Raw genomic sequence first — 18998 nt, forward strand, 5'->3', positions numbered from 1 at the left:
ACTACAACCCACCTTTCATATCCCACCCAGGACTGTGTAACAAACACTCAACAACCTACCTTCCACAGTCCATCTGGGTCTGTACCATAAACACACTACAACCCAGGTCTGTATAATAAACACTCAACAACCCACCTTTCATATCCCACCCAGGTCTGTGTAATAAACACTCAACAACCTACCTTCCACAGTCCATCTGGGTCTGTACCATAAACACACTACAACCCACCTTTCATATCCCACCCAGGTCTGTATAATAAACACTCAACAACCCACCTTCCACAGCCCACCCAGTTCTGTACCATAAACACTCAACAACCTACCTTCCACAGCCCACCCAGTTCTGTATAATAAACACACTACAACCCACCTTTCCTATCCCACCCAGGTCTGTGTAATAAACACTCAACAACCTATCTTCCACAGTCCATCTGGGTCTGTACCATAAACACACTACAACCCACCTTCCACAGCCCACCCAGGTCCATACAGTAAACACACTACAACCCACCTTTCATATCCCACCCAGGACTGTGTAACAAACACTCAACAACCTACCTTCCACAGTCCATCTGGGTCTATACCATAAACACACTACAACCCACCTTCCACAGCCCACCCAGGTCCATACAGTAAACACACTACAACCCACCTTTCATATCCCACCCAGGACTGTGTAATAAACACTCAACAACCTACCTTCCACAGTCCATCTGGGTCTGTACCATAAACACACTACAACCCACCTTCCACAGCCCACCCAGGTCTGTATAATAAACACTCAACAACCCACCTTTCCTATCCCACCCAGGTCTGTGTAATAAACACTCAACAACCTACCTTCCACAGTCCATCTGGGTCTGTACCATAAACACACTACAACCCACCTTCCACAGCCCACCCAGGTCCATACAGTAAACACACTACAACCCACCTTTCATATCCCACCCAGGACTGTGTAACAAACACTCAACAACCCACCTTCCACAGCCCACCCAGTTCTGTACCATAAACACTCAACAACCTACCTTCCACAGCCCACCCAGTTCTGTATAATAAACACACTACAACCCAGCTTTCATATCCCATCCAGGTCTGTGTAATAAACACTCAACAACCTACCTTCCACAGTCCATCTGGGTCTGTACCATAAACACACTACAACCCACCTTCCATATCCCACCCAGGTCTGTATAATAAACACTCAACAACCCACCTTCCACAGCCCACCCAGTTCTGTACCATAAACACTCAACAACCTACCTTCCATAGCCCACCCAGTTCTGTATAATAAACACACTACAACCCACCTTTCATAGTCCACCCAGGTCTGTATAATAAACACTCAACAACCTACCTTCCACAGTCCATCTGGGTCTGTACCATAAACACACTACAACCCACCTTCCACAGCCCACCCAGGTCCATACAGTAAACACATTACAACCCACCTTTCATATCCCACCCAGGACTGTGTAACAAACACTCAACAACCTACCTTCCACAGTCCATCTGGGTCTGTACCATAAACACACTACAACCCACCTTCCACAGCCCACCCAGGTCCATACAGTAAACACTCTACAACCCACCTTCCACAGCCCACCCAGGTCTGTATAATAAACACAGTACATCCCACCTTTCATATCCCACCCAGGTCTGTGTAATAAACACTCAACAACCTACCTTCCACAGTCCATCTGGGTCTATACCATAAACATTATACAACCCACCTTCCACAGCCCACCCAGGTCCATACAGTAAACACTCTGCAACCCACCTTCCACAGCCCACCCAGGTCTGTATAATAAACACAGTACATCCCACCTTTCATATCCCACCCAGGTCTGTGTAATAAACACTCAACAACCTACCTTCCACAGTCCATCTGGGTCTATACCATAAACATTATACAACCCACCTTCCACAGCCCACCCAGGTCTGTATAATAAACATAGTCTGTACAATGCTGAAGATGGAGTGGCGTATTATTTCAGCACACATGGAAATCATGTACGACAGCCGCCATCCTACACCATTGGCATGAAGCAAAACTATGACTTCTCCATCGGATGAACAGAAGTGTGAGAAGCGCTGTACCAAGGTGTCTTGGGTAGGCTGGTCCCACTTGTTCCTGTGGTTTAGTCCTATGGTCATGATCTCTTTCATGAATTTTCTCACAAATTAGGAAACAATTACAGGTCATCTCACATAACCACATTGCAAGGGGTAAATACTGAGAAAAGTGAACAGTTCAACTCCTTTCTCCAATGCATAAAATACATACGAGCTCACCTCAGCCAGTCTCATTTCTGATTCTTTCTGCAACTCATGATTTATATCTGGAATGAAAGGAAGACAAATATTTTTAGTTGTAGAGTCAACGTAGCCCTCACTGGTGCGGACAGTATATAGGTTCAAATTGTCTTATCCCACAATATCACAATCCACAAATGATCATGCATGCTCAGTGACTCCCTGTCTGTGCGTATAAACTGTGTACCAGTGGATAGCAACAGAGATATATGCTCAGTGACTCCCTGTCTGCGCTTACCTATTTCTTTGAATCACGAAAACTTACACTTATATCTACAATTTTTGTGCACTGACCTACCAAGAACGATATTGACAGCCGTGATTCCCTGGCATTTTTCTGTTTTGTGGACTGTAAACAAATATTTCTATAAACCATCCAAGTATGGTTACAGTTTCTCAGACAAACACCAAACTAGAGAAGCTCACTGTCTCTCTAGCAACTTTACCACATTTGTGGAGTGTCAAAGCTGTCCACACCTGTATTATTACTAGGAGCCTGTTACACTAGCCCATACCTATACCTCGACCGAATATTTAAACCATTCACACAGTCAGTGACTGTTGTCATGTACAGCTAATCATAGGCTTGCGGTGGCTTGCCGTTTGTTGTTGAATCAATGACAAATTCTTATAGCACTATCTAATGAGAGAATGATATCTGTGTATGATGATGTCATTCTCTTTTATTTTGGTTTAGACAGTATTTGATTGTATCACCTCACTTAAACATCATGCGTTTTACGAACTGTTCAATCACGCGAGCAGTCGGTGTTCCCTGAATGCCTTATTAAACTTGTCTGTAACTTATGCGGCTCACAACTGAGTCGTACCCCAGACTGCAGCTGAGTTATACAGGTGAAAAAGTTTTGTTTTAGCTTTTGTACACTTTTATGCTGTGGACAAATGTAGACGCAAAAACCTTCATATCCAATATCTTCATATTGTTTGATAAATGTTTAATAAAGGAACATGTTTGTGTCATCATGTAGGCTATACTGGATTTATGCAGATTACTTAGAAATCTATGTTGCTTACATCTCACGGTGCATATTACTGTGGATTATTCATTGTGGCAAGACCCACACTAGCTGTGACATAGGCCTACTTGATATACACTATATTATTCTGTTGTACTTTTATCAGCATACTGAGACTGACTATATTGTAAGACTGCAAGCTCTCAGTGAAATAGGACAAGAATGTTTATAAAATTTATCATGGACTTTGTATTCCTTGTTTACATATTTATTTCAGAGCTTTTTGTACAACGTGGTTAGATTAATGTTATTGATGTGTAATAAACATGCAATTACTAACTGCTCTGGTGTTTTGAAATGTCTGGTTTTGTTTAATATGTCATAGCAATGGATATTATAAACGAAAACACGGCGCACTGAATATCGGGGCCTCCTTGGCTCAGTTGGATAGCGCGCTAGCGCAGCGTAATGACCCAGGAGCCTCTTAAGCTGTTCAAGCACAGCTCATGCTGGCTTTCTCTCCGGACGTACATGGGATGTCTCCCAACAACCTGCGGATGGTCGTGGGTTTCCCCCTGGCTTTGCCCGGTTTCCTCCCATCATAATGCTGGCCACCGTCGTATAAGTGAAATATTCTTGAGTACGGCCTAAAACACCAATCAAATAAATAAATAAATAAATGACTGAATATCTGATAAACATTGGTTGATGTTAATTTAGGGGTCTCATGGCAGGACATGCTGTAGTAAGCCGCTTTATTGACTGATTGCTATTTAGCGTCATATTTAAGCAGTTTTGCCACGTTACAAACGTTGCTTGGTGGTCTTTTTCCTTCGCGAACATCCAGAAAGGAGAATCAACATTTTACCCGTCTGAAGATGACAGTGAATGCAGTTAGTTTGAATAGTGATATATATATATATATGCCTAAAACGTTAGAGTATGTAACATTGATCTGCGCATTTCAAAACAAGAGGTACCAAATATAGATACTGATTCTTTACACGTTAAAGTCGTAAATATTTGCGTCAAATTGCATATATAATATCTGTCATCAATTATTTTCTGAGGAAAACACCACGTACAACGTTCATATGTTATAGCACTTCGTTGGCAAATTTAGTTATTTATCTAAAAAATTGTGAAGTACGACGTTAAACCGCAAGCATAGATACATACATAGCTAGTTATCTCTTTGGAAGTTTACATTGTACTCAAGAATATTTCACTTATACCACAGGGGCCAGGATTATGATGAGAGCCCGGGAGAAACCTACGACAGTCCTCAGGGTGGTCCCAGGTCTTCCGAATTAAAGTTGGAGAGAAAGACACCATAAGCTAGACTCGAACTCACAGCTATCAACACTGGTGAGAGGGCTCTTGGATAATAATGCTGCAATAGCTAACTTTGGAGATCTCAAGGGCATTCCGAGAGATGAGCTAGCGGTCCTCAGTGGTACTAAGCCACGTGCTGCTCCATATGGATTGTTTATCCAATTAATATATTGCATATGCCGTGTATTTCTTTAATTTCACCGGTATGTCGAATTTCAAATATAACAGGCTAACAATGATCCAACCCTAACCCATATATACGCACTGCGAACTGAGTTATAAGCTGCCACTGCTGACTCGTGCTAGTGCTGCTGAATTTATACTTTATGTAAGTAATGTGGACACAGTATGTCACACCTTTTCTTAATTTGAATAAAACATCGCATTTCAATAGGAAAAAAGGTAGCATTCACCTAACCCTAGCCTAACCCTGGACAGAGACACCTGCTATTTGAGTGATGAACTGGCACTTCGGGCTCCTCAGCCACTTGTTACCGAGTCCATTCTTCATATACGTAGGCAGAATAAGTTGTGTATTTTCTTGATTTTATATGAATATAGTTTTGGAAACAGGAAAAGGTAGATTTACCTAACCTAGACATATGCGCACTGCTATCTGAGTGAAAACCAGTGTATAAATATCAGCCCTACCTCACATTATAAGCAGGGCTCAAATTAAACAAATTCTGTATCACACGTACTTTCATCCATTTTCTTGCTGTAGATAACATACTATATATTCCTTTGGAAGGTCTGCAGCAACCTGCGAATGGTCGTGGGTTTCGACTGGGATATGCCCCGTGTCCTCCCACCATAACACTTGCCGCCGCCCTACAAGCGAAATATTCTTGAGTGCGGCGTAAAACACAATTCAAATAAATAAATATATAATCAGGCACAGTGTCAGAGAAATAGCGCATATTGACAAATAAATTTCGATTTGGTTATGTCTTGGTTTGAAGTGAATTTGGACTCGCAACATCACCACTTCACAGAACCGTTAAGGACGAAGGAACATTAACATGAAGAATATATCAGGTAAAAGACCATTAAACACTGTAAATAAACATATGGTTGGCGTTATACTGTGTGACGGATACCCTCTGGGGTCGCTACATCCAACTTTAGAACTTGATGTTTAAAACCCATAAAATGGTTGGAAAAAATTTTTTAAAAAATCCATGGACCTATTTTGCTGGACAGCGTTTCTTGTAAATGATTTCAGCCTTTACTTTGACATGAAAACATTTCTTCATTGAAAACACGAATATAAGCCAACAGAGTGAGCGCAGAAAATTGTATGAAACTTGACGTACTTCTTCTTGATATTCTTTATTTGTTTCGATTTCACACGGTCAAAGGTTGCATAAAACTTAGAGAGAAAAGCCTGGTTTATGGTATGCACAAATAATGGGGATATAGTTCTCTTTTTGCCAGATTAAAACTTTGAATTCGAAACTTTTAACAGTATTAGTTAGTAATTAATGATACAGTAATTATTTATTACACTGGAATGGCGTTGTTACACATCGGATGTACATGATGTAAATTTTAAAAGTTTGTGATTCAGGTGGCAGATTTTCTGCTAAACAGTTTCTTCACTGGGGTGACCGGCCTCTGAACACCAAATAATGGAGAAATAGTGAATACATCAGCCTTACAATTCTTTTAAATTATTTCCTAGTTTTTATTTTTACAGCTTGTTACAACCACACTGAAATACAGTTAGTTTTAATGACTACTTATGCCTAAGTATATGTATGGCGTAACATTAAACACCGAAAACACAGGGAGTGGTAGGCCTTTATTCAAACAGCTTCCTTTGTCTTGTTTCCATTGGTCCCATTTCCATTGACCAAGTTGAAATATTGTGAAGGCATTGAACTACAGATAAAATGACATGCATTTAATATGCTAAGTTTCAGTATATATTTGGCTGAAGTATAGACCACACATAACACCAAACAGGATACAGTAGTCACTGGGAAGAAGTGCCTGAATGAGCACAATCCTCACAATATATATATTGTGAGGTATGATATATATGTGCAGGTATGATATACATATGCAGTTTATATTTATTTATTTGGTGGTAGGAAAATGAGCAGAGCCTGAGCCTGGAGAAACCAACTGGCCTCTGCAAGTTGCTGGAAGATCTTCCCACATATGGTCGGACAGGAAGCCAGCATGAGCTAAACTTGAACTCACACCGACCTCATTGGTGTGAGGCTCCTGGGTCATTGTGCCGCTAACCATCTCGGCCACGGAGGCCTTATCAGTTTACCTTATCTGTTCTGACACCATTGTGAAAGGGATGAAAGGATACTGTTGTCAACTGAGCATGCACACTCATGAAGAAATAAATTAATTTGATCACAACACAAATAAACTTTGAACCCTTTATTTATACTTATTTAACCAAAAAATATTACAAATGAACATGGACAAAGACATATTATTTGAACATTTACACCGATAAGGCAGTTAAAGTACTTTGGAAATTCATGGTATATGACCTTAAATTTGGACCATCACAAAAATTGTACCTTGTGTCTTATTCTGAGAGTTCTATTAATGTTATAAAGGTGTTTTGGGGTTTGTTTGGAAAGTAGGACGATATCCTAAGGAATAGGTAAGTTATCGCACCAAAAGTATATCTGACAACATTTATTTGCCTCTAAAAATGAACTTTTGGGGTAAAATTTTAAGTCATTCACCTATATGTAATATATATTACACAATTTAAATATTATCACTTTCTACCTTCACTTTAACAAGTGGGCAAGAACTTTGCAATTTCTGCATTGATGTACTCATACTATCAGCAAGAATAATATGTAATGAGCTGATTATTACAAATATGTTATTAATGTTTACTCTTCTCCATATTTGGACGTTCCCGAGTATAGTCATTCGAGCATTACTGCACACAGTACATTTAGGTCTGTGAAAGGTGTAGGATGCATTTCTGTAGGAGGTCCTGGATTGATGGCTTGCATTTTGCTTGAAGTTCAATGAGATGAAGACAACGATGACAGTGCAAACTGTTCCACCATATCAGAAAATGGAGTTGTCAATCTGCCAATAAATATCACAGATGTTAATGAGAAAATATATATTTGGCAGAGCTGCATGAAGAAAACATTTTTCATCAGGCAAATCAAACACTAGAAGGAAAATGATACACCCATATATGTTTCATACACACTGAATGCAAATCCTTGTTTACGCAAACCAGAATGCCAGTTTGAAGACATGCTGTGCACTTGGTGTTGAAAGTGTCCACATCATGTCTACTGACAGCAGGTAATGCCTCTCACTGAATTAATACCCATAATCAGGAGAAATTAAGAAAACATGACTGCTTTGGTTCACAAAAAGTATACTTTTTGGTAACATTTATGGCATTTACAACTGGAATGTGGTATTCCTCTTAAAGTAAGAGAAGGTTGTGGTTTCCATCAGCAAACTGGGTAATGTGACTTGGTGGCCATGTTGAATTTAGTGCAAAACCTTTAATAGCATGCTAGTCTATATAAGTCACTAAAATTTGGAAATTGTGAAATCCTTTTTATGTTTTTTGCAGCCAGTTATTAGAAAACATTACATAAAAACTATGCTATCTGATGAACTTTGAGATGCTGATTGCAAGTCACCAGAAGTTAGCAATTTTATTTTACTACAAGTGGAAAAAATGCGATGAAAATAATTGAAAATGGATCTTTTGAAACTAAGCAAACAAAGGGTTTATACACCGGTAGCTGACACAGACTGGAGCAAAGAAAGTATAATAAACCTTCAAATTTGTTTGTAAACTACAATTGTAAGTATTGTAGATCGAAGAAAAACAAAAGAAGAATACAATGTGAGAATAGGAAAAAAAAAGAGAAACTTGTCCCCTAAATAAATAAAGATTTCAATACAATTGCTCATCAAAGTAATTAGTGTGCATGAAATGTGGAACACTGAAGTATTTACATTATCTACACTCACAGAGCTTTGTTGAGTAAGCTTGGATGGGTGACGTATATGTACGATAAATGTACCCTTTAGGGGTAAATTATATGAATGGAATTAATAAACAAACCTGTTAGGACAGTGGCCAAATATGATGAAATTCATGAATATTTGTTATTCAACCAGACAGCTACTACAAAAAAAAAAGCAAAAAAAACGAAAAATGAATGTAAAAATGAACATGCTTTGTTATTATTTGTGTATTCCGTAGCTTTTATTATGTAACTTTCTTTTTTAACCTTGTGTATTTATTTCTTTACTAACTTAACTGTTGTTTAATGACATACTAATGTGATGGCAGTAACTTTTATGGGTGGAGGAAGCTGGAGAAAACCCATATGTTGTCAAATGCTTACTGTTACCAATGTGCCCCAAGCTGTGAGCGAGGGAAAAACCTTTTTAAAAAAGCAAGTTGGCGTGACGTTAAAGACTATTTATAACATTACCATTATTTATTTATATAACTGGAGCTTTATACAGTATTCAAAAATATTTGACTTACATGATGATAGCCAGTATTAAACCGGGCAAAGCTTGGGGAAAACTCACGACCATCTTCAGCTTGCTGGCAGACCTTCAAGGATACGAATATAACATTAAGAATAAAGTTAACAGAATCAATGATATGCATGAAGTTGAAAAGTAAAGCACCCTTCAAGGTCATAATTATGGCAAATTAAGATTAATACGACACACTAAATATGCAACAATTATTCATGGAGTAAGCTGGATTTTAAACTTGATGTGAGGTTACACAAAATGAACACATGCACATAAAATTTTATGAGAATGAGACAATAAGACCTGTGTGACAGATAGGTGGACAGAGTACGGGGTGGGCAGACAGAATGACAAATCAAAATTAATGTCTGTTGCTGATTTTGAAGAATGTTATTAATGGCAAACAAGGCAGTCAGTGAACACCTGTAGCTCTCCTGACTGAACAGTTCATAAAACTGTATAATGTTCAGCGAGATATGTTCAAATCCTGTCCTCTAAACCAAAATACAGCAGAATGACACAGACACATACACATGTCATTCATACATTAGATAGTACTAAGATGTCGGAATTAAATTAAAAAAAAAGGCCAAAATTATTATGTACTGTCAGAAATATGACTGTTTATTATATACATAGCAGATATAGGTTTCAGAGCAGCTTTGTGGTCAGGTCATCAAACTACATAAAGTAGAATACAGAAAATATTTAAATTCAGAAAATATTGATTCTGTGACAAATTCAGTGATCAGCGCATTTCCACAGTTTTCAAGATAAACAACTAATTTCTGCACCCTTCATTTGTTCGAACATGCTCTATCTGCATTTTAAATTTCAGCTTAATCGCATTAAACCTTGTCAAGAAAATGACACATAAACACTTTCTGTCAATCGTCATATTGCAGAAACAGTACATTAATTGAATGGTGTCTATGCATTGATAGAAAGCACATATTCTTCGTAACCATCAATGCACTGTACATACACTACATAATATGTACATATAAATGTGTCAAATGTAGTCAATCAACCTGTGGGCAATGTTTAAAGGCGTGTATGTCCTCTTCTTTTCCACACAGCTCAAGGATTTTCAGCATACTTACAGAACATACATAGCCCTTATTATACAGTCATTTTCAGCTTACAACTATAGCAGTTTTCTGTCTAGTGTCCAGCAAATACTGGGATAATTGCGATTTTTCACAGCTTAATCACAATTTAGGTCAAAAGTATACACATCAAGAAAAAAAATAAGACCGGGTTCGAGATAAGAACATCAAACTATGTTGGGTGGCATACTTACAATATTTCTACATTCATTCTAGACACAAACAGATTGTACATGCATTATGTAACATGTCTTGTAAATGTGCCAAAAAATCGTAAATCGACCTTTTATCAAATTTTGAAGCCCTGTATATCCTGCCTTAAGACAACTCAAACATTTTCAGCATACATACAGTACATATATAGTCCCTTTCACTCAGCAATCTTGAACTCTACAGGTGTATCAGTTTTCTGTCACAAGACCTACAAATATGGGGAAATTGCAAATTTCTGATCACAATTTGCAACATAACTACATCTTACAGGGAAAAAATAAGAACAAATTCGTGATCTGGACATCAAATTATGTCAGATAGCATATTTAGAATCTTGAAATTCCAAAAAACACACACACACAAAAAAACGTGATATCACTTCCTCTGTATCATGTAAAACCTAATTTGCATAAACATTGCATTCTTTCTTCCAAACAGTCTCCAGGGAACGCTTGTTACGTGTGCTAAATTTCAAGACAATCAGCCAGGGTTCTGGAGAAAATGACTCTCAAACATTTTCATGTCAAATGTATATGGCCACCACATCACATGACTTGAGGACACCCAAATCTTTACTCGAAAGAGCACATCTCCAAGTCTGTCACCTATCTAAGTTTCACGCATTTCTGTCAAGCCTCTTTCGCTTAGAAGTTTTTCAATTTTGAGAATGAAAAAACTGCAAATTTTTTGGCATGTACTACTTTCGGGTTGTTGACGTCACTTCCGGTAATGTAAAATTTGTCTGCCTGCCTTGGGATGATTGCATCTCTAGCTTCACTGGTTAAGGAGGTATACCCACTTCTGGTTTTGATAATGTCACTTCCGGTTTTGCAAAAATTGCATTTTCGGAATCAGCGTCAAAAACTGCATATGACAGGACTATTTGCAGAACATCACCTGAACAAGTGTAGACATTATTAGCAAAAAACGAAATTTGGGGTTACAAGACAATTTAACCCAATAGCAAGCTTGTACAATTTTCAACCAAGAAAGTTCTCATTCTCAAACTTAACAAGCCTAGGCTTTGTACACATTCAGTTGAAATTTCTGCTCAGTCACATCAGCCGTTCTGGAGAAGAAAATTTTTTTCAGGTTTTCATCAAAATCCAAGATGGCCGCCAAGTCACGTGACAAAATCTACCTAAAAGTTAGGATGCACAACTTCAAGTCCTACAGTCCCCACAATATGCCTGAAATATTGCCAATGCAGCTTTATGCCATAATCATTCATTCGTTCAAGTCCTACAGACAAACATGTTAAAATTTCATAAACTTCAGAATAACCATTTTCACCAGAAACGCGGCACAATTTTGGTGAGAATAATAATAAAGACAAATAATCTTAACAAACACAAGAGGGAATCAACCCGGAAAGAATGCAGAGCAGTGACTTCTTATGTTATAGATTTGTAAATCGTTGTGGTTGTAAAAGATGCCACTGTGGACTGTGGTATTTGTATACACATGGTGAACTGCATTTGGCAATCCTTGTACTGTTTGTGGCAATTGCAATCCTGTGATTGGTCAAGTCCATGTTACAGGCACTACATTCAGATTGGTTTTTTTTTATTAATTTTTTCAGTGGGAATATATGAAAAGAGCCAATGATATTAAGAGACATTGACTAATCATAATAGAGGCTAGTTTGTATAGTGTGACGGGTGCTGCAGACAACAGTGACTACTGACGTGTCACTTTGACATCTTCCCAGATTCCTGTGATTTGTTGTAAGACTGAACCTTAATTTTATGGTTGAACTGACTGACTTGACTGAAACTTATGCTGCTTTAGCACAAGGAAGCACCAATCAAATAAAACTGTCAAAAAGGAAAACTTGAGGTTTTAAATGTAAATGTTTAACTGTCAAGTGGTGCATAAGTGATAGGTTCTGAAGGTGTCAATGGATGTCGGGGATACATAACAGGTAAGTGCTTTTGGTGCATATAAACTCTGAAACTGGATATGCCTGGCAGAATAAAATTATTCAGTGGAGCTCACATTAGATATGAGATTTTGTACTTTTTGAGAAACACAGTGTTTGCCATGGCAAAAGGACAGAGAAAGAGACAGGTGTCAAGGTTTAGGAAAAGAAAAAAACTATTCAATCAGAGGCAATAAAGCAACACTCAGGCTGGTAGGAATGTGCCAAAAACATATGTACATATGAGCAACAGCAGCTGTGTGAGATTGCATGGATTGGACAAAAATTGAATGTGTGAACTTGTTGGACTGCGATCTACAGCCCTATGATGTTGGTGTACTGGCCCATTCGCTCCCACTGTCATGGACTCTTACCAGCAGGCTGAATGCCAGAGATCAAAAGCTGAGCAAAACACCTACAGACTGCTGCACCTGGGAAAGACCGCCGAGCTGTAGAAACATTTGCCTACCACTGGACCACAACATCATACTGTCCTGAAGGGCTGAACTGAGATTTGAACAGCGAGGTGCCTTGGGGTGTGTGCGTCACAGAGAGGTTTGCCTGTGCTGAGTGCGGCTTCTCTTCTAAAAGTAGAAAGTTGTACCATGGAGATACTATCAGGCAAAAATTTATTTATTTAATTTATCTGATTGGTGTTTTACGCAGTACTCAAGAATACATCACTTATACGATGACAGCCAGCATTATGGTGGGTGGAAACTGGGCAGAACCTTGGGGAAGACAGACAGACCTTCCCACTTACGGCCAGAGAGGAAGCCAGCATGAGCTGGACTTGAACTCACAGCGACCCCAAGCAGGCAAAGACAATGAAAATGTCTGCTAGTTGGAATGAACCTACACTAGCAATGAAAATGGGTCAGTTACTGAACATGCTGAACTTGCATGCCGTTTGTTGCACTCATTGCAATGTAGTTTGAGACAGTCTAGTCAAGCACAATGAGGCATCAATAGTACAGATAAGGTGAAACACATAACAACCGATGCGGACAGTTCATTATACGCAGTAGCCATGGACCACTGAGTCAGTGCACCATCTGGACACACCACTTGGGGAAAAGCCATTGCAGCAGGGTGAAAGTGATGGCATTCTGTGACAATGTGTTCCCCACAAGGACAGCGGAGTGAAAGAAAGACAGGAAACTGGCTTTGTGGACGACTTTGCATCTAGGTGAAACAGTGAGTGTACAGAGGCCTACTGACAGACTCCAAGTGACATACAGGACTTCATATGTAGAAACCTGACTTGCGTAACAGATGCCATTGTCCTGTGTTATCAGGGAGATCAGTGTTTGTGCAAGCAGTATTTGGCTATGACTGAGAAGGATGGCAATTTAATAGATGATCCAGCTAAAATTTTCCATATTTTCAATACTTTCTTCTCAACTGTCCCCATTCTTTAATAGATATTAATAATATAAACAAGGACAATTTTGTTCAAAGTCTTGAAAAACTCAGGGAACAAGTTGAGGGAAAAGTTCTTCATGATACTTTTTACTCCATACCAAATATGTTGTATGTTTCTGTTTTACAATACCTTTAAAGGCTTGATAAAGATAAGGCTAGTGATCAATTCAAAAATTCTATATTCTAAATGTCAATTCTAAATTTCTTTCATCATCTGCCCCTATTATTGCAAAATCTTTTACCATGCTAATAAACAAATGTGTTATGACCAGACATGGTTATCCCTCTTCACAAAAGGGGTTCAAAGTTGAAAACTATCATCCAATATCTGTCCTACTCAGTTTTTCAAAAATCACTGAACGACATTTACATAACTGTTTATACGAGTATCTCTCAAATTTTAAATTATTGAGCAAAAATAAATGTGGTTTTTGCCCCTCTTACGCTCTTGTGGAACTGTATTGCTGAAAATGGTTGAACACTGGTTTACGGCGACAGATAACACTGAAGTTATTGGAACTGTACCTGTAGACTTCAAGCAGGCATTTGATACTGTTAATCACAATATATTACTTAAAAAACTTAAAGCATACAAATTCACTCAACTGCTCTTACATTCTTCCAGTGATACCTATCTAACACACAACAAATGGTTGTTTGTGGAGGAGAAATGTATAATGCTAAGGATATTAAAGCCAGTGTCTTGCAAGGCTGGTTCCATATTGCAGCCTTTACTTTTTATACTATACATAAATGATCTACCATTATTTCTAAAGAACAATTTTATTATTTCTAATTATTTCTAAAGGGGCAATCTTCCACTCATTTGGCTTGTTCTCTGTATATGCGTTTCAGGGTTCCAGACAGCAGGAGGGCAGAAAAGGGTCGATAATGGGGCGTCTTCCACTACCCTACTATCATATTATTAATATGTGTGGGGAGGAACCAAAGGAGATAACTGCATTAAAAATAGTGTTTAGTGAGTGACAATTTTGAACTTGTTGCTAGCCCTTAGACTGACTATACAATCAGGCAACGTGTGGCTTTTAGCCTTGGACAATCTGCTCTGAGTAAAACAAGCCACTTGCTGAGTACTAACAAGGCAGAGGCTTTTAACCTGGCCATCAGTAAATGAGTTCCCAAAAACAAACTTTTCTCTCAAAATTTTGAAGAGAGAACACACAGCTGCCTGGAAGAGAGGAAAACAGACAGAGCTAAACCCTCTGCCACAAAGGCCATTGTGAAATGCTTAGGCCTGAGCAACATACACTTTTATGGGAGACTTGAGGATGAGCTACACACAAGCTCTCAATGACACTAAAATGCACTGTTTTCTTCTGTCCCTGACAACTGTGTTTTAATAAAGGAAAGAACAAAAAATAAAGGAGTTCACGTTTGGGAATGTTTTCATTCATGCGTGAACGAGTTCCCCACTGATGCAGATAAGAAAATTTTGAGGGGAGTGTATGAACAGAAAATTACATTAGCAAAAAACATTTAAATGGATTATAATACCCCAAAGAAATGTGAAGATACTAGGTATGACCCAGTTATTAATATGTATACTGAAAGCAAATACATTAAATGGCACACTTGTATGACAAATACTGATAGCCAAAAATTTTTAAACCTAAATTGTTAAGATGAGTATTGATTACAGATGTACTTACAAGACAAACAACCTTACAAACTAAGTAATATGTAAAAATGAAGCAGAAACAATATGAATGAATAGGTGAAAACAAATTAAGTGACTACCCCCTGTATCAGTCAATGTTGAACTCTCCAAGAACAAGCTTGCACAGCTCCACCACTTGTGAGCACTGAGTAGTTAGACACATCAGCTTAGAGAATTGGTGGGCTCCATATGAAGGGGATAACCTGTAACAAGAGTAATTATTTTGTCACCCAAGAATTTGAAACACTGTTTAGACGTTAAAATGATATTGGCAGCTGAATTACACGTGCATACAAAACAAATGATGAAATGGTAGAAAAGAAAATATGTGTGTAATAAACTGATTATTAGCGTTAGTAGTATGTAAAGTAACACTCTAGGTTATATTTATTTCTTTATTTTATTTGATTGGTGTTTTATGCCGTACCCAAGAATATTTCACTTATACGACGGCGGTCAGCATTATGGTGGGTGGAAACTGGGCCGAGCCCGGGGGAAATCCATGACAATCCGCAGGTTGCTGACAGACCTTCCCACTTACGGCTGAAGAGGAACTCTAGGTTATAGGCAGGAAAGAAAACAGCGATGGAATACACAGTATTTAAATGCTTAACATAACTAGACATAGTTCAACTACTACGTTTAAATTATACACACAAAAAAAAAAATAAAGAGTACAAACAAGCCTGAGTTTTTGACAAGGTGCATCGATGTGACTTTAGAGTTGACAGCGTGAACTTCACAGCGCATTTGATGAGAGTGCACATTGTATGGTCCTACTTCATGCACGCTGAAACAGAGAACAATATGAATATCAGAGAAAGCTTGAAATAAAAGAACTTGAGGGTAAATTTTAATATTTGTGAGTGAAATTTACAGCAGATAACTGCCCATGCACATAACAAAATGAGAAATGAGAAGTGATTATTGCAAAATGGCTGTCATTTCCCCTTTGACCTTTATGAAACTGAATTTGAAAGAAATGTGTAGTGGTAATTTTGTAACATAACTTCATACTTATTTGCAGAATGCTGAGGTAGTTTCCAGCGAATTGAGATTACAGGTACAAGTGTGAAATACACAGAAAGTTTTCGTTTGGCCAGGATAAAATATGGTAGCCTGAATGTAATGTATGATAACAATACATCAAGTTAAGAATTACCAACTTGGAATGAGTGTACAATTTGCTTACATGTACTTATGTAATCGCTGAAGAATTTCCCTACGTGGGTGACACAAGGATTCGAACTTGGGTCTCCGCAGCCGACGTCCAGCGCTCTACCAACGGAGCTAAAGGGAAATTTCCACTAGCTACTGCCAGTATAAGCACTGGAAAGCTGCTCCTGTTACACTCCTCCCCACTTAAATCCTCCCCTCTCTCCCAAAACACACCCAAGATCACTGGCCCAGAGCTCCATGCTTCTTGGAACCTGTTGGGTCAAGGTACCAGTGGAATGGTTGAAAGATTTCACTACGTCGGTCACATTCGAACTCGGGTTTCTGCAGCTGATGTCCAGCGCTCTACCAACTGAGCTAACGGGCAATTCCTGCTAACTACTGCTAGTATAAGCACTGGAAAGCTGCTCCAGTTACACATATACACTGCCGTGGAACCCAGTTGTCAATGAAACATATGTTTGTTTACACAGCCACTCAGAACAACACCCGGTGACCTAAAGCCCCTGACTAATGCACCTTACCTACAAGATTTGTAAGTTACCGTGCCAACATACATGTACGCAACATGTGTTGATTATATTATTCATTTGATTCGTGTTTTACGTTGCAAACAAGTATTGAAAGCCAAACTGAAGTTGAAGTATAGTTGTGAAGGGCAGCGATTGCAGGAATATGCTCTGTGCGTTGTACATGAATTATAACTAAGTTAAATTGTAATTATATAATTATAATTAAATCATAATTTAACTCAGCGACCCCACGGTGTCTTGCAATTACACTGTCTTGTAATACTGCACCCACTGATAAAATTGGGGGACGAACAGGAGTTACCAGATAACGCCCCCTAGTGGCAAAATGGGGAACTAAAGTAATTGCTGCACCAGAAAAATCAGCATTTAGGTTCATTTACCTCTCTGTTACTTATGACGTACTGGTCACTGCCAGGATCCCGGGTGCTCGAAACTATATATGAATCCTGATCCCCAGTCGGAATTTCAAGGTTTAAAATTCACACGTTTAAAGGCGAACCAAATGCGATTAAATGATTTTTTCATGCTATAAGGTACATGCATTAATAAAAATATGTTATTATTAAACTATAAATGCTCGGTACCATACCGGTACTGCACACAGGTACCTAATCTATAGCTGTACGTATGTGTAAATAATACACACGTGGTTGTTGTTTCACCATTTTCTACTTCGCTGTGAATTTGGGCTTTGTATTGTGGCATTTGATTGGTCGAATGACGCCCTGCCATGCTTTGTTTGTAAGATGTGATCTGATTGAGTCCAACAATTTGCGGTCAATCCATACTGCAGCAACAATAGATCGAACCGGAAACCCATGCTATTCACGTTTCAGAACAGGTCTAGCTGAGCCTAAAAATAACCTCCCTGTGACCTACTTGTGCGGGTCGATCTGACTTAACCAAAACATGCCGGATGTTTCATAGTTTGTATTTGTGGATTTGGCAATATGCCTGTATGACACACTTGGGAAGTCACCAGCCATAGGTATGGTGTTCAGTTTGTGCGAGTTAAAAAAAAAAACACGTGTATATACCTGAAAACCCCACGGAATCAAAACTTGGCGCGGTGTTTTAAAACCGGACGTCGACCTTGAGCTCCATGTAATTGAAACTCGACGTCGTCTTTCAAAACATAACCTCGAGTTTTAAATGGGCCTTTAATCGAGTTTTAATTAGTGTTAGTCATTCTTGGACCTCTGATTTTAGTCCTTTCTGCTCCAAATCATCCTAAAAGGTCCCTATAAGGTTTATACTGAGGGGCATATTTAAATACCTGTATAGTAATATTTTCAGACCCTCGTGGCGCCACATATGATTACCGGGTTTACTGCACAGTAGCCTACGACATCTCTGATCTGCCATCTGATATTCATCTTCCTACCGCAAACGACAGACAAGATATTGCCAAACACAGCAAAGCAGGTATATTTTTAGAGGCGCGGTAGGCCTACAGGTCAAAGTCTGAGTTATTGGACTAGGGCACACGGTATGAATAAAGTTACGGAATGGGGTACGTAACTCTCATTTCGAGCAACACCTTTGATAGAGTTACAGTGTGAAACAGCCCCCCCCCCCCCTAGCGTGTAGGACCCATTGCAAAGAACATTTACATTTAATGATGTTTGTTAAATGTGACAACAGCATAGTATTCTGAGATTCTAGACATTTTGAACATTCTGAGACGGGAGCCGTTTAATAAATTGCTGTAAACATCACTGACCTTATACCAAAAACCACCGTGTTAGGGAGTTTGTGAGTTGTCACTAGTTACATAAGCATTGAGGTGAACAGTTA

The 18998-nt window shown here is 38.8% G+C and overlaps 1 long non-coding RNA gene across 5 annotated transcripts; it reads right to left on the reverse strand.

Moving 5' to 3' along the window:
* Positions 1–7026: 7026 nt before the first annotated feature.
* LOC135467784 (uncharacterized) lies at positions 7027–17864 on the reverse strand. Of its 5 annotated transcripts, none has more exons than XR_010444189.1 (7): positions 17582–17864; positions 16175–16282; positions 15573–15695; positions 12821–12973; positions 9148–9219; positions 8716–8778; positions 7027–7706 (listed from the first exon to the last, which is right to left on the reverse strand). It is a non-coding gene; the product is annotated as an uncharacterized LOC135467784 (long non-coding RNA). The 5 variants fall into 5 exon arrangements; XR_010444187.1 differs by having other exon boundaries at positions 12764–12973; XR_010444188.1 differs by adding an exon at positions 14259–14339 and having other exon boundaries at positions 9148–12973.
* Between the last annotated feature and the right edge of the window lie 1134 nt (positions 17865–18998).

Source organism: Liolophura sinensis, chromosome 6, assembly GCF_032854445.1.
Source record: "Liolophura sinensis isolate JHLJ2023 chromosome 6, CUHK_Ljap_v2, whole genome shotgun sequence".
NCBI lineage: Eukaryota > Metazoa > Mollusca > Polyplacophora > Chitonida > Chitonidae > Liolophura > Liolophura sinensis.